This window comes from Schistocerca gregaria, chromosome 1 (genome assembly GCF_023897955.1).
Source record: "Schistocerca gregaria isolate iqSchGreg1 chromosome 1, iqSchGreg1.2, whole genome shotgun sequence".
Classification (NCBI taxonomy): Eukaryota; Metazoa; Arthropoda; class Insecta; order Orthoptera; family Acrididae; genus Schistocerca; species Schistocerca gregaria.
Genome location: NC_064920.1, coordinates 31,101,397 through 31,115,276, shown reverse-complemented (window position 1 = coordinate 31,115,276; position 13,880 = coordinate 31,101,397). Strand labels below are relative to the sequence as shown.

The window sequence follows — 13,880 nt, the reverse complement described above, 5'->3', positions numbered from 1 at the left end:
TATGCGTGCTTGCATGCAGACCCACTACCTAAGGAGCCTTGATGAACTGCAGAAAGTCACCTTCGCTAATGTCTACCTCACCTCAAAGATTAACTACGTTGCACAAGTACTGCCCATGCCACAGGAGACAGCGAAGCGTATGATGTCCGCTCTAGGCCATTTTGTCACACGTGGACACATTTTTAAAGTCAAGTACGATACGCTCACTCTCTCCACGACCGATGGAGGCTTAAATTTAACAGATGTTCGTTCCAAGTCACGAGCTTTGTACGTATGCACCACCTACAAACGGTGGAGGTCGTTACCGAACAGTCTAACGGCTCACTTGTTAACCGAAATAGCGCCGGCCTGCCTGCAGCCTCCCGTCTCTGTTCAACATATTCCGCCTGCGCTGACTCACTTTAAGAGCTTTTTCATTGAGTTCAGTTATGTACGGTCAACTCTCCCAGAAAATGAGCTTTCCGTGGTGAAGTTAGTTTATAATAAACTACTGGCAACCAAGAATAGGAACAACATCGAACACAAATACCCCAATCATCGCTGGCCAGTGATATGGAAAAACATACATAGCCGTGATTTACCAACGTCAGTGAAAGCCTCTTGGTACAGGGTCGTGAACCGTAAAATAAGTACCAATTCACGACTTCATGCTCTACATTTGGCTGACTCACCTTTGTGCCTTACGTGCAACTTGCCTGATACTGATGAACATCGTTTTCTGTGCACCACTGTCCAAGCAGTTTGGCCGTGCATTCGCCGAAAACTGGCTACGATTATGAGGACTTCCCAGCTTTGTATTAAACCTGAAGATTTCCTGTATCCGGATTCAGTGCCGTACCCGAACACCAAACGGAACTCTGTCAATTGGTTGAAGGGTCATTATGTTCATTATTTACAGACGCAAGAACCCAAGAGTGAGGCGGCGTTCTGTCTTTACCTGGCATTACAGTTTCACATACTTTCACAGACGAGAAATTACAGGAAACGATATGCGAATTTTTTAGAAGTAGTTCTTCGATGAAAGAAGTTTTTTTTTTCTTTCCTTCATTCTACATTGCTTTGTTTTTTTTTTCTTTTCTTCTTCAAATGTCACAGTGACGTATACTGAACAGTGTTACGACAAGGACTATTTTATTTTCTTATGTTGTTCTAGAGGACCAGAGTTCCTTGTTTCATTTTCTATTAAAAAAAAAAAAAGAAATAAATAAATTATAATAAAAAATAAACAATTATAAAAGATGATAAGAAAACCAACAACACAACGAAGGCATTAAAAAGAACAACAAACAACAGAAAGAGTGTTGCAGACCAGAAGTAGGGGATTGCTGCCTGGGGAGAAGTACGGTGGGGACTTCGTGGGCCCTCTCGCCGCTACGGTAGCCGTGAAGGCCCAGGACAAATCTATGAAAATGGAATTCAACACACGCAAAAAAAAAAAAAAAAAATCTACTTTGTCACCATTGCGGGACTATGCATTAGGTTTAGAAGTATCTTTGGTTTGGAAATTGGAATAGTTCAGAAGAATAAGTAATTCAGAAATCATGGCAGATGAAGCCGACGCCGACGAAGGCGATTTATGGCGAGCGCAAGGCGGGGCTGAAGGGGAGGAAGGAGGCCCTAAAACAAAAAAAAAAACAAAAAAAACAAAAAAAATGGATAAGGCGTCGGACTTAGGATCTGAAGATTTACAGGTTCGAATGCTGTCATGCTCGGTTTTTTTCCAGTCCTGAAAAAGAAACATACCGTTTTAATGTAGCAATTGAGCAGTACGAAACCGTCTGAATGTTTCTGTTGACCATTTTCTGCTTGGAGAGGCTCTTGAGCTTGAAACACACATTACAAGACCGGTGTTAACTAGCGAAATGGTCGGCAGAGTGCCGTCACTGCGAGTTTTGACTGGCACTTGCACATCTAAAACAACGTCGGAAAGTAACTCGTTCGGCTTTTGAGTCACATCAAGTATGTGCGTTAATTTTGACGCCACTAGCTCTGCAGGTTGTCATGCAATTCCTTTACCTCTCAGAAATGATTATGAAATAAAAGTTAAGTACGTGACGAGTGTGACGTTAGGAAAACATTAGGCAGCATGGAGAGATTCTGTATGGGACCACCCAACCCAAACGAGTACTGTGTGACATGCTAACCCGTAGGTATTCACCGAGGCAGCCGGCTAGCTCAGTCGGTAGAGCATGATATTCTTAATCCCAGGGTCGTGGGTTCGAGCCCCACGCTGGGCGGAACGGAATTCTGTTCCGCTGCAGATGTAAATTACCGTTTTTCTGATTAACGTAATGTAATGGAAATAGCAACTTTTAACTTTGCCTACGTCTCTGTCAGTCGCAAGAAAACTGTACTTGAAGGTAAAGGTGATTTTGTAGACATGTGTGAAAGACATGTTCTGAAATGCAAGTGTTGTTGTTTGGAGAGCACATCGGTGACGTGTCAGATGTGTAGCCAAGCAGTAATGGATCGCCATAGCTGCAAATAGTAGTCGGTAATATGAAGTGCTGTCAGCTCAACTCTGATGATCCAGACGACGGTAAGAACGAAGTACGCAAGAGTACCGCTAGGCCGCGCCTCTTTAGCTCAGTGGTAGAGCACTTGTCTAGTAAACCAGGGGTCGTGAGTTCCCATCCTCAGAGGAGGAAGGCGAATTTTGGAAATCAGTTGCACGTCTTGGCCGTATAGCAAACAGTATCTGTGATGACGAACAATTAGCGACAATCGTTTTATTAGGAATTACACTCAGATGTGATTAAGGCGAATGGCGCAGATAAAGCATTTGCCAAAGCGGTACAGCATAAGGTGTGACGAGGCAGTCTGAATTACATTCTATAGATGAATTTCTCACATATCTCAGAGCCTCTCGCGGTCGTCGTCGTCGTCGTCGTCGTCGTCGTCGCCGCCGCTTCTGCAGAAGTAGCAAATGGCCATGGTAGCAAATGCGGCGAGGGACACCCTGCCTTCGATTCCGAATGCACAAAGTGTGTGGTCTTGTTTCCCAGTCTATATTTGGTCGGTCTCGTAAGAGGTTGAATGTAACGTTTGGGTGGGATAGAGCATGGGGCAGCGGCTGTGTGGAACGAAATCACTATTGCTCAGGAGTGTGAGCGTTACGAGATGAGTCGTATGCAAGTTATACTTGGTCGCTAGTGACCGTGTGGCCGAATAAATGGTTCCGCCTCTACCGTAGCGCAGCGTGTTTTCCTGCTGTCAGTTTAGTGCCGTGTTGGTCTCCGTGCGCGTCGCATCGCTGGTTGTCGGCTGGTGTTTGGTGTTCGTGCGGCCCTTCCTGTCGCGGCGTCGTCTCTCGCCGTGATGTCCACCATGGTTCCCACGAAAGTTCCGCGTACAGGTACAGTCAGTTTTACCTTTGACAAATCCACGCGTCACGTCCAGCCCGGTTCTTTGGAGATACATGACTGGTTAGTCGATACAGTTAAGGTCACTACTGATCAGGTGCATACCGCATATTTCGACAGCGAATTATATGTGTTTTTTGTTAAGTTTCTTGACCCGCTCCAGGTTGATAGGCTACTTTCTCGTCATGGTTCTCAGGTACCCTTTACGCACCGTGATGGTTCCACTAGTATGGTTCTCTTGGCAAATGCAGAAGTGATATATACGAATGTTCGGGTATTTAACCTTCCGCCCGAGGTTGACGACTCTTTTCTGAAGTCCGTTTTGCTTCCTTATGGGGACGTACGCCATATTCGAAAGGAACGCTGGTCTGCTCAGCACCGCTTACAGGTATATAGTGGTATTCGGTCGGTGGAAATGGTGGTCAAAAAACCTATTCCTTCTCACCTACAGGTATGTGGTTATAGGGTCCATATCACGTACAGTGGCCAGGAAGGAACATGTTATTATTGTCATGAAACTGGTCATTTCCGTACTAATTGTCCGCGACGTGTGGTGGTATTAAAACCTACATACGAACAGCGTAAAAAATTGACTTTAGCTGATCTTCTCCCGCAAGGATCTCGGACTGAATCGCTCACTGTTACTGAGGGACGCAGTGATCCGTTGCCCGACAACGGCCGTGATTTTCCCCCGTTGTCCTTGAGTAGGGATGTTGCTGCCCTTAATTCCGATGTTCCCGCGCTGATTTCTCACAACAAGCGTCGGCGAACACAGGATGATGCGGCTGATGAATCTTCCTTATTGGCTCGCCCTTCCGATGGGCCTCCGGTAAAGGACTCTCTTTCTCAGTCGGAAATCGTGGATGAGGAAGCCACAGGTGCTATCACGCCTTTGCAGAAGCTCCCTGACACCTTATCTGACGTTGTTCCTGCTACCGCGGCAGCCTCTTCGGAGACGCCCGTGACGGAACCTGCTTCTGGTTGCCACGTGTCTTCTCCGGTGCTCTCTGACACTTCTCCTATTGACTCTGTTTCGCATCCCCCTTCTGGAATTTCTGTCGCCCCCTCTGGGTCACAGCCTCCTCCCATCAAACAACTGATTGATTCTCCAGAGCCAGTGGATCCCGTTGTTATTCACCAACTGTCCCACCGTGAACCCATGTCTGCGGACGAGTGGGATGTAGAGGCCTCTCTCTCGCAATCTGACACGGAATGTCTACATGATGCTCCTACGCAGCCGAACGCTGCAGCGTCGGCACCGCGGAGCCGCAGTCGAATCCGTAAACAGCCACGGAGAGCCGCGTCACGGCCGAAGAAAAAGCAGTGGGAAGATGAGGGTTCTGTTTCGTAGTTTTTCTCTCTGTGGTTCAGCGCTTGTTTCTGGTATGATTACTTGTATGCTGCTCCGTCAGCTGACGGCTCTCTACCGATCTTTGTTTTTCTTTCTAGGTTGAAGTTCCATGCAAGCATATACATTTCTTACTCTGAATATTAACAGAATATGTTCTGAGCTTCGACTCGCCGCTTTGCGACAGTTTATCTATCAGTCTGGGGCAGATGTTTTTTTACAGGAAGTCCTATTCGACCAGTTTTCCATTCCTGGGTTCTCGACGTTTTTTAATGTCGCTTCCGAACTTTCTACGGGCACTGCCTTGTTTTATAGAGAAGGCATTCCGTTGATGAATTTCGAAGTACTCGAGAGTGGAAGGGGGATCGGGTGCACGTTTTATGATCTCAGTTTACTCCTTCTTTATGCCCCTTCTGGTTCGGGTTGTACTACCGCACGCTCGAGTTTCTATAAAGAAGAAGTCATTTACCTGCTTCGTAAATCCCCGACGAAGATAATTTTAGGTGGGGACTTCAATTGTGTTCTACGGCCGGTAGATCAGTCTCCTAATTTTAATTTCAGTAAAGAACTCGACGACCTTGTGCGCTCCTTGCACCTGCGTGACGTGTGGGTTTCTCGCTATCCTACACGTGTGCGACATACCTACTTTACTCCCACGTCTAGCAGTCGCCTCGATCGCTTTTACCTTTCCGATTCCTTGTGTGGGCAACTTTCTGGCTGTTGATGTGATACCAGCCTGTTTTACTGATCATTGCGCTGTAGCCGTTACGTTTAATTACGAGCGACAACCGGTAAAATTGTTTCGTCCTCCTTGGATGCTCAATATCGCGTATTTGCAAGATACCTCCCTTGGTATCGTCCTGGAGGACATTTGGACTCGTTGTTCTCGTACTATGGACCGGTACCCGTCTATCGTGACATGGTGGACACTGTATGCAAAACCTCACATCCGTAGGGCTCTCATGCGTTTTGGGGCTGCGAAGGTGGCAGAAGATCGACGAACGCAAGAATTTTACTATTCTGTCTTACGTCAACTGTACGATAGTGCTACGCATGCTCCCCTCCGGGTTACTGATATACAGCGCATCAAAGCCAAATTGCTGCAGCTCAAACGCATTCAAATGGAGCGCCTGCGGACGAGGTCTCAACCACGTTCCCTTCTACAAGAGGAACTGACGTCACTCTACCATCTAGTCCGTTTACGGTCGCGCCGGAAACGTGGGTGCCTTGCCTCCCTCACAACCGCTGACGGCCGCGTGTTCACCTCTCACCGTGACATTTCTGACTTCGTTTACACCTATTTTACTGATCTGTACGATACTCATGTCCCGGCGGAAACCTCTCTTGACGACTTTACCTCCTTGCTGCCTCGCGTCGTCACTCCTCAATTAAACGACGCCTTTCTGCGTCCCTTTCAGAAGGATGACATATATGATGTTGTTGCAGGATCGCAGTCCCGCAAGTCGCCTGGATTAGATGGTATTCCTAAGGAGTTCTATGTTCAATTTTGGCCGCTCATTGGTGACATCTTAACGTCAATGGTAAATGAAGTGATGCGGGGAGTCTCACTTCCTGCTCCTTTTCAGGAAGGCAGAATGGTCCTCCTCCCGAAATCCACAGGTCGACCTGCAATTGATTCCCTCCGTCCTATTACTCTCCTTAACTTTGATTATAAACTTGTCGCTCGAGCAATTAATATCCGTCTCTCTAAGCTGCTCGATACCATTATTGCCGCCCACCAAAGCTGTGTGCCTGGACGCACGATACTGACCTCCGTTCTCGAATGTCGCGATGTAATCTCGGTGGCGGCTGCCGCTAATATCCCAGGGGCTTTGCTTTTTCTTGATTTCCAAAAAGCGTTCGATCGCGTCAGCCATGATTTTTTATCGAGAGTGCTCACCGCTGTCGGCTTTAATAATGATGCTCGACAAGTCTTAACTAATCTTTTTACCGGTATCAGTGTCTCGGTGATTGTGAACGGTCACCCTACCCCCCGGATATCGATCAGACGGGGGTTACCCCAGGGAAGCCCCTTATCCATGTCACTTTTTGTTCTATCCTTAGAGCCCTTACTTCGCCATCTCACCATGCAATTACGTGGCTGGAATATATTGGGGGAAATTTTTGCAGTCCGTGCATACGCCGATGACGTCATGGTTTTAGTACGACATGCCGAGGATATACCGCGGCTTAAGGATACCTTGGATTCATTTTGTGGTCTTGCTGGTGCTCGCATTAATGATCGCAAATGCACGTTCCTGCCGTTGAGAGGCTTTGATCATGTCGTCATTCCTTGGGCGACGGTTGTCGATCGCCATAAGACCTTGGGGATCATAGTGGATCGTAATCCGATCAAAATGGCGGCACTAAATTGGCGTGAGGTTACGAGTCGTGTTCACGGGGCGATCCTTGAACATGACCGCCGTTCCCTTAGCCTCCTTCACAAGGCACGGGTTTTAGAGACCTATGTCTTCAGTAAAATATACTACGTTGCGCAGGTCTTCCCGCTTCCCGCTATGATGGCCCGCAGGCTGAAACAGCTGTCTAGTCGATTTCTGTGGCGCCGCCATATCTTCCGTGTCCGGTATGAAGTTGTGGCCAGGCCTCGGAAGCTTGGAGGATTGGGTCTTTCAGATATCAAAGTGAAGACGTCCATCTTATTTGCCCGCCGCAATGTTTTAACCTGTACGCGGGCTCCACATTCAGTCACATCTCGTTTACTTTCCCGCCTCCGGCCGGCCAGTCTGACCCCTCCTGTTGATGTTGGACGGATTAATCCTAAATTGCGGCACATTCGTGAATACTTTGTACTTGTCGGTATTCTGGGTGCTGATATACTTTCTATGACGCATATAACTACCAACACGCTACAAATCCGTTGGGGTACAGCATGTTTCCCTTCTTCTGTTGAACTTGCTTCCCCGTCAACGTCATGGAAAACGGTCTGGTCTCATCTTAGTCTTCCCATTTTGCCGATGGAGATTGTTTCAACGTGGTATAAGGTCATTTACCGTCTGATACCTACTGGTGATCGTCTTTTTCGTATTGGCCTTCGTCCGACTGATCAGTGTGAGGAATGTCATCAAACTGACACCTTACTTCACAGGCTAGTTGCTTGCGGACGGGATCATTGGCTCTGGGTCCGCCGTCAATTAGCTTTTCTTACTAGAGGGCCTGAAACCGCATTCCCAGACGACATCTTCTTACATCCGGACATCTCTTATTTTCCTCAGACGAAAACGAACACGATTGTCTGGCTCTTGGGTTACTATGTCCACTACGTCATTGAAGGCGGTAATAACCCAGATCCCCGCGTTTTTCACCATTATTTGTCAACTGCGCATTGGAAATGGCAGCGGTTACCACAATACCGAACGCTTTTTGCGAATATGCTTTTTCTTGTGTTTAACCGTCAAGGGGTTGGTTAAGTTCCCCTGTGATTCCTGTTTCTTCCCTGAGCTCGAGTCCCCTCCCTTGTTGTATTTTTTCGTAATTTTTTTTCTCTCTCTCTTTTGCATGTATATATATACACCCAAAATTCATACGGGTGGGGTAACGGGATGGTCTTCCCCTTCAGAAGAAATGTTTTATTTGTGTTTCACCTAATTTGTTGATTTTCTTTTTGCAGCTAATATCAAATGATGATTTGACTATGGTTGTCTGAATTCTCGTGAAATATACCAAGTCAATCTGATGATAAAAAAAAAAAAAAATAAATAAGGCGTCGGACTTCGGATCTGAAGATTACAGGTTCGAATGCTGTCACGCTCAGTTTTTTCCCAGTTCTGAAAAAGAAACATACCGTTTTAATTTAGCAATTTAGCAGTACGAAACCGTCTGTATGTTTCTGTTGACGATTTTCTGTTTGGAGATGCTCTTGAGCTTGAAACACACACAACAAGACCGGTGTTAACTAGCAAAATGGTCGGCAGAGTGCCGTCACCGCGAGTTTTGACTGGCACATGCACATCTTAAACAACGTCGGCAAGTAACTCGTTCGGCTTTTGAGTCACATCAAGTATGTGTGTTAATTTTGACGCCCCTAGCTCTGCAGGTTGTCATGCAATTCCTTTACCTCTCAGAAATGATTATGAAATAAAAGTGAAGTACGTGACGAGTGTGACGTTAGGAAAACATTAGGCAGCATGGAGAGATTCTGTATGGGACCACCCAACCCAAACGAGTACTGTGTGACGTGCTAAACCACAGGTATTCACTGAGGCAGCCGGCTAGCTCAGTCGGTAGAGCATGATATTCTTAATTCCAGGGTCGAGGGTTCGAGCCCCACGCTGGGCGGAACGAATTTTGTTCCGTTGCAGATGTAAATTACCGTTTTTCTGATTAACGTGATGTAATGGAAATAGCAACTTTTAACTTTGACTACGTCTCTGTCAGTGGCAAGAAAACTGTATTTAAAGGTAAAGGTTATTTTGTAGACATGTGTGAAAGACATGTTCTGAAATGCAAGTGTTGTTGTTTGGAGAGCACATCGGTTACGTGTCAGATGTGTAGCCAAGCAGTAATGGATGCCATAGCTGCAAATAGTAGTCGGTAACATGAAGTGTTGTCAGCTCAAGTCTGATGATCCAGACGACCGTAAGGACGAAGTACGCAAGAGTACCGCTAGGCCGCGCCTCTTTAGCTCAGTGGTAGAGCACTGGTCTAGTAAACCAGGGGTCGTGAGTTCCCATCCTCAGAGGAGGAAGACGAATTTTGGAAATCAGTTGCGCGTCGTGGCCGTATAGCAAACAGTATCTGTGATGACGAACAATTAGCGACAAGCGTTTTATTAAGAATTACGCTCAGATGTGATTAAGGCGAATGGCGCAGATAAAGCATTTGCCAAAGCGATACAGCATAAGGTGCGACGAGGCAGTCTGAATTACATTTTATAGATGAATTTCTCACATATCTCAGAGCCTTTCGCGGTCGTCGTCGTGGTCGTCGTCGTCGTCGTCGGCATCGCCGCCGCCGCCGCCGCCGCCGCCGCTTCTGCAGAAGCAGCAAATGGCCATGGTAGCAAATGCGGCGAGGGACACCCTGCCTTCGATTCCGAATGCACAAAGTGTGTGGTCTTGTTTCCCAGTCTATATTTGGTCGGTCTCGTAAGAGGTTGAATGTAACGTTTGGGTGGGAAAGAGCAAGGGGCAGCGGCTGTGTAAAACGAAATCACTATTAATCAGGGGTGTGAGCGTTACGAGATGAGTCGTATACAAGTTATCCGTGATCGCTAGTGACCGTGTGGCCGAATGGATAAGGCGTCGTACTTCGGATCTGAAGATTACAGGTTCGAATGCTGTCACGCTCAGTTTTTTCCAGTTCTGAAAAAGGAACATACCGTTTTAATGTAGCAATTGAGCAGTACGAAACCGTCTGAATGTTTCTGTTGACGATTTTCTGCTTGGAGATTCTTATGAGGTTGAAACACACACAACAAGACCGGTGTTAACTAGCGAAATGGTCGGCAGAGTGCCGTCACCGCGAGTTTTGACTGGCACTTGCACATCTAAAACAACGTCGGAAAGTAACTCGTTCGGCTTTTGAGTCACATCAAGTATGTGTGTTAATTTTGACGCCACTAGCTCTGCAGGTTGTCATGCAATTCCTTTACCTCTCAGAAATGATTATGAAATAAAAGTGAAGTACGTGACGAGTGTGACGTTAGGAAAACATTAGGCAGCATGGAGAGATTCTGTATGGGACCACCCAACCCAAACGAGTACTGTGTGACGTAATAAACCGCAGCTATTTACCGAGGCAGCCGGCTAGCTCAGTCGGTAGAGCATGATATTCTTAATCCCAGGGACGTGGGTTCGAGCCTCACGCTGGGCGGAACGGAATTTTGTTCCGCTGCAGATGTAAATTACCGTTTTTCTTATTAACGTAATGTAATGGAAATAGCAACTTTTAACTTTGCCTTCGTCTCTGTCAGTCGCAAGAAAACTGTATTTGAAGGTAAAGGTGATTTTGTAGACATGTGTGAAAGACATGTTCTGAAATGCAAGTGTTGTTGTTTGGAGAGCACATCGGTTACGTGTCAGATGTGTAGCCAAGCAGTAATGGATCGCCATAGCTGCAAATAGTAGTCGGTAATATGAAGTGTTGTCAGCTCAAGTCTGATGATCCAGACGAACGTAAGGACGAAGTACGCAAGAGTGCCGCTAGGCCGCGCCTCTTTAGCTCAGTGGTAGAGCACTGGTCTAGTAAACCAGGGGTCGTGAGTTCCCATCCTCAGAGGAGGAAGACGAATTTTGGAAATCAGTTGCGCGTCGTGGCCGTATAGCAAACAGTATCTGTGATGACGAACAATTAGCGACAAGCGTTTTATTAAGAATTACGCTCAGATGTGATTAAGGCGAATGGCGCAGATAAAGCATTTGCCAAAGCGGTACAGCATAAGGTGGGACGAGGCAGTCTGAATAACATTTTATAGATGAATTTCTCACATATCTCAGAGCCTCTCGCGGTCGTCGTCGTCGTCGTCGTCGTCGTCGTCGTCGTCGCAGCCGCTTCTGCAGAAGTAGCAAATGGCCATGGTAGCAAATGCGGCAAAGGACACCCTGCCTGCGATTCCGAATGCACAAAGTGTGTGGTCTTGTTTCCCAGTCTATATTTGTTCGGTCTCGTAAGAGGTTCAATGTAACGTTTGGGTGGGAAAGAGCAAGGGGGAGCAGCTGTGAGGAACGAAATCACTATTCCTCAGGGGTGTGAGCGTTATGAGATGAGTCGTATACAAGTTATACTTGGTCGTTAGTGACCGTGTGGCCGAATAAATAAGGCGTCGGACTTCGGATCTGAAGATTACAGGTTCGAATGCTGTCATGCTCGGATTTTTTCCAGTTCTGAAAAAGGAACATACCGTTTTAATGTAGTAATTGAGCAGTACGAAACCGTCTGAATGTTTCTGTTGACCATTTTCTGCTTGGAGAGGCTCTTGAGCTTGAAACACACACAACAAGACCGGTGTTAACTAGCGAAATGGTCGGCAGAGTGATGTCACCGCGAGTTTTGACTGGCACTTGCACATCTAAAACAACGTCGGAAAGTAACTCGTTCGGCTTTTGAGTCACATCAAGTATGTGTGTTAATTTTGACGCCACTAGCTCTGCAGGTTGTCATGTAATTCCTTTACCTCTCAGAAATGATTATGAAATAAAAGTGAAGTACGTGACGAGTGTGACGTTAGGAAAACATTAGGCAGCATGGAGAGATTCTATATGGAACCACCCAACCCAAACGAGTACTGTGTGACGTGCTACACCTTCATGTATTCGCCGTGGCAGCCGGCTAGCTCAGTCGGTAGAGCATGATATTCTTAATCCCAAGGTCGAGGGTTCGAGCCCCACGCTGGGCGGAACGGAATTTTGTTCCGATGCAGATGTAAATTACCGTTTTTCTGATTAACGTGATGTAATGTAAATAGCAACTTTTAACTTTGCCTACGTCTCTGTCAGTCGCAAGAAAACTGTATTTGAAGGTAAAGGTGATTTTGTAGACATGTGTGAAAGACATGTTCTGAAATGCAAGTGTTGTTGTTTGGAGAGCACATCGGTGACGTGTCAGATGTGTAGCCAAGCAGTAATGGATCGCCATAGCTGCAAATAGTAGTCGGTAATATGAAGTGTTGTCAGCTCAAGTCTGATGATCCAGACGACAGTAAGGACGAAGTACGCAAGAGTACCGCTAGGCCACGCCTCTTTAGCTCAGTGGTAGAGCACTGGTCTAGTAAACCAGGGGTCGTGAGTTCCCATCCTCAGAGGAGGCAGACGAATTTTGGAAATCAGTTGCGCGTCGTGGCCGTATAGCAAACAGTATCTGTGATGACGAACAATTAGCGACAAGCGTTTTATTAAGAATTACGCTCAGATGTGATTAAGGCGAATGGCGCAGATAAAGCATTTGCCAAAGCGGTACAGCAGAAGGTGGGACGAGGCAGTCTGAATTACATTTTATAGATGAATTTCTCACATATCTCAGAGCCTTTCGCGGTCGTCGTCGTCGTCGTCTTGGTCGTCGTCGTCGTCGTCGTCGTAGTCGTCGTCGCCGTCGCCGCTTCTGCAGAAGTAGCAAATGGCCATGGTAGCAAATGCGGCGAGGGACGCCCTGCCTTCGATTCCGAATGCACAAAGTGTGTGGTCTTGTTTCCCAGTCTATATTGGGTCGGTCTCGTAAGAGGTTGAATGTAACGTTTGGGTGGGAAAGAGCAAGGGGCAGCGGCTGTGTGGAACGAAATCACTATTCCTCAGGGGTGTGAGCGTTACGAGATGAGTCGTATACAAGTTATACTTGGTCGCTAGTGACCGTGTGGCCGGATGGATAATGCGTCGGACTTCGGTTCTGAAGATTACGGGTTCGAATGCTGTCACGCTCAGTTTTTTTCCAGTTCTGAAAAAGAAACATACCGTTTTAATGTAGCAATTGAGCAGTACGAAACCGTCTGAATGTTTCTGTTGACCATTTTCTGCTTGGAGATGCTCTTGAGCTTGAAACACACACAACAAGACCGGTGTTAACTAGCGAAATGGTCGGCAGAGTGCCGTCACCGCGAGTTTTGACTGGCACTTGCACATCTAAAACAACGTCGGAAAGTAACTCGTTCGGCTTTTGAGTCACATCAAGTTTGTGTGTTAATTTTGACGCCACCAGCTCTGCAGGTTATCGTGCAATTCCTTTACCTCTCAGAAATGATTATGAAATAAAAGTGAAGTACGTGACGAGTGTGACGTTAGGAAAACATTAGGCAGCATGGAGAGATTCTGTATGGGACCACCCAACCCAAACGAGTACTGTGTGACGTGCTAGACCGGCATGTATTCGCCGAGGCAGCCGGCTAGCTCAGTCGGTAGAGCATGATAATCTTAATCGCAGGGTCGAGGGTTCGAGCCCCACGCTGGGGGGAACGGAATTTTGTTCCGCTGCAGATGTAAATTACCGTTTTTCTGATTAACGTGATGTAATGGAAATAGCAACTTTTAACTTTGCCTACGTCTCTGTCAGTCGCAAGAAAACTGTATTTGAAGGTAAAGGTGATTTTGTAGACATGTGTGAAAGACATGTTCTGAAATGCAAGTGTTGTTGTTTGGAGACCACATCGGTTACGTGTCAGATGTGTAGCCAAGCAGTAATGGGTCGCCATAGCTGCAAATAGTAGTCGGTAATATGAAGTGTTG

At 46.7% G+C, this 13,880-nt stretch overlaps 1 non-coding gene across 1 annotated transcript; it reads left to right on the top strand.

Annotated features, from left to right (window-relative positions):
- Window positions 1-12,402: 12,402 nt before the first annotated feature.
- Window positions 12,403-12,475, top strand: Trnat-agu (transfer RNA threonine (anticodon AGU)). Its single transcript has one exon. It is a non-coding gene; the product is annotated as a tRNA-Thr (tRNA).
- The last annotated feature ends 1,405 nt before the right edge of the window (window positions 12,476-13,880 follow it).